This window comes from Cyprinodon tularosa, unplaced genomic scaffold (assembly GCF_016077235.1).
Source record: "Cyprinodon tularosa strain WSP-4 unplaced genomic scaffold, ASM1607723v1 ctg726, whole genome shotgun sequence".
In the NCBI taxonomy this organism is placed as follows: domain Eukaryota; kingdom Metazoa; phylum Chordata; class Actinopteri; order Cyprinodontiformes; family Cyprinodontidae; genus Cyprinodon; species Cyprinodon tularosa.
The window spans coordinates 63152-66331 of NW_024039481.1; positions in this window are offsets into that span (position 1 = coordinate 63152).

The window sequence follows — 3180 nt, forward strand, 5'->3', positions numbered from 1 at the left end:
TTTGAATGGTGTCTTTGTAAACCCCTTATGTTAAAGCTCTGGTTTTACACATGTCTAGACTTCTAAAGTAAAAACACAGCACAATGGAGAATAACAGGACACTTCTAGGCTTTTTCTTTCCTTCCTTTGCCATGACAGATCATGTTTTCTGCTTGGGGGCATCTTTTCATGCTACTGCTCACATTGAACTCAAGGTTGACTCAGAGTTGAGTTAGCTGATTGATATAATCCATTCTGAAAGAAACCTTTTGTAATACAGTGTCTTGTGAAAGTATTCGGCTCTCTTTAACTTTTTGACCTTTTGCCACATTTCAGGCTTCAAACATGAAGATATAAAATTGTACTTCTTTGTGAAGAATCAAAAACAAGTCTATGCAGCTTCTCTGTTACTCACTCTTTACTCCATCCAGACAGTGTCTTGCCCAAGACCAAAATCAAATAAATTAGTAAAGTTTCCCAAAGAAGTAAATCATGATAATCTAATAAAAACTCAATTTGGGTAAAAAGTTGAAATTATTAAATGTGATTTATTTAACATAAGATCTCTTTCTTCATAAACTAGTAGTCAATGACTACTCTTGTGATAGTAACTTTGATTTATGTTGTCTTACAGTAACTTGGCTGCAGCAAGAGGATTATGTGAGCATAAATTGGGCAACTCCTTCTAGTCATTTAAAATTTCACATCCCCAAATTCTTGGCAAGGAGCAACATCCAGTAGCAACAATCTTTCAGTCTGACTTACTGATTATTTGAAAGGCAGTTAATACTTACAACTCTTTAGAACATTTAACCCTTAGTTTCCCTTAACCAAATAGCAAAAACTCTATTTTTTAACTTTGTATCGTCCACCAGGTCCTTAATCTGAAAACTTAGATGAGATTTCAGAGTTCCCATTCGATTTAGTGTTGAATACTTACAGGGTCATCACAGTGGGGGATTTTAACAACCATGCTGATATTGAAGGTGATAGCTTAAGAGCAGCCTTTAATGCCATCTTAGACGCTTTTTTCAGTGGTTTTATTCAAAATGTGAACTTTCTCACTGACATATGACATTGAAAGTGAAGAAATAACAGATATGACATTGAAAGTGAAGAAATAACAGTATTTCCTCACAACGCTTCCCTCTTTGACCACAGAAATCTTCTCCCCCAAAAGAAGGTTTCACTTTAGAACAGGCACCCCCAAACTCGGTTCTCGAGGGCCGCTGTCCTGCATGTTTTAGAGGTTTCCCTGCTTTAGCACAGCTGATTATAATGATTGCAGTAGAGCAAAAGCCTGCTAATCAGCTATCAATTAAAATCAGCTGTGCTGGAGCAGAGAAACATCTCAAACCTGCAGGACAGCGGCCCTTGAGGACCGACTTTGGGGATGCCTGCTTTAGAAGATCATTATCAACTAAGGCTGTTACAAATTTTCCACTTTCCCTCTCCTCTGTGTCGCTGAGCAGCGCTGCAGAGGGTAAAAGCTTAATTCATTCCCTTCACAGGTTGGACCCAATATTCAGCAGACAAACAGAAAGCTTCAAAACAGTTTTATTTAAAAAAAAAAATAACTGAAAGAGGACGGTGGAAACTCCTCAGAGCGGGTTCTCTGATTCTCTGCTGAGACAGGAAACTCAGGTCAGAGACAAGAATGAAGAGTGGAGAAGACAACAAAAAGTCACTGACCTGGTTGAGAGTTCAGTCCGAAACTCAGAGAGGAGAAACCCGGGGGGGGAGACAGCTTGCGGTCATTACCGCCTCAGAGAACAGAGTGTGGGGGAGCCAGCCCCAGCGCAGTGTCAGAAACCAGAAGAGCCGAGGAGGTATCCAGGGAGAATCCAAGCCGAGGTCAGAAAAACAGTCCAAGTTCGATATAAGGCCAAATCCAGGCAGTCAGGCCAAAAACCAAACTGAGCAGGGCAGACAGGGAAAAAGGCAAAAAACCAAAAACACATGGGCAAAAAACTGAGAAGAATTCCACAGAACAGAACATTTACTTTGACAGCTTGGGTAACTCACAATGACACAGGTTGAATAATCCAAGCTGATAGCAGGAAAACCAACAGCCTAAATAGCTGCAGGGAACAGGTGAATCAGATTGGCAGTAATAAGCCACAGGGCCAATTTGGCAGGTGAGCAGGAGCAGAGGAAAAAACCCAACTATCAGCGCCAAGATTATGACACAGGTTGTTGATTTTGTTGATGGGGTAACTAGTTCTCTGCATACTGCCTTAGACAAGGCAGCCCCTTTGAAAAAGAAAATCTTTAAAAATAAACATTTTTGTGAGTAAGGGCAAATTCTTCAGCCAGGACAGCTGCCTCTTGTAAGGTTGAGGCTTTCTGTTTATTCAAGTACAAAACTGTACGATCTGGAAGGCAGTTTTTGTACTCTTCCAACAATATCAACTCACGTAGTGAAGAAAAATCAGTAACTTTAGTTGCCTGGCACCATCTGTCAAATAACATTCCCTTTTCCCTTGCAAATTCAACGAATGTTTGTGCACTGGATTTTCTTAAGGATCTGAAACGCTGCCTGTATGCCTCAGGCACCAGCTCATATGCCCTGAGTATGGCAGCTTTAACTTTGTCATACACAAGACTGTCTTCAATTGTTAGTGCTGCACATACTTCCTGTGCCTTACCACTGAGTTTGCACTGCAACAAAAGGGACCAAACTTCTGTGGGCCAATGAAGGGCAACAGCAATACGTTCAAACGCATTAAAATATGCCTCCACCTCCGTCTCCCGGAATGGTGGGACCAGGGCAATATTTTTGCTGATCTCAAATGTGAAAGGTGATGAAGGGGAGGAAGGTTTATCTGGGGAAATAACGCCGTCATCTTCATCCCCACCAGAATCCGTAGTGAGTACAGTGGTCAGTGTATGAGACTGTAACTCCAGCTGACGCAATTTGATGTCAGTTTCAGCTTCAATTCTTCTGCACTTAAGCTGGAACTCAAATTCATCCTTCCGTTCCCTTTCCTTAGCTTCAAGTTCTAGCCGCACCAGACGTACCTTTAGACGTGCCTCAACGCTAGGAGTAGGGGACTCCATAGAGAAAGGCTCAAACCGTGGGAGAGAGGCTGGTGGTTTTTCCAACTCTGGCTTGGCAGAAACAGGAGGTGTCTTCACTCCCTCCTCAGCACAAACCTCTAACTGATCAGCAGTTTCAGAAGAGCTGGCCTCCTCCTTATC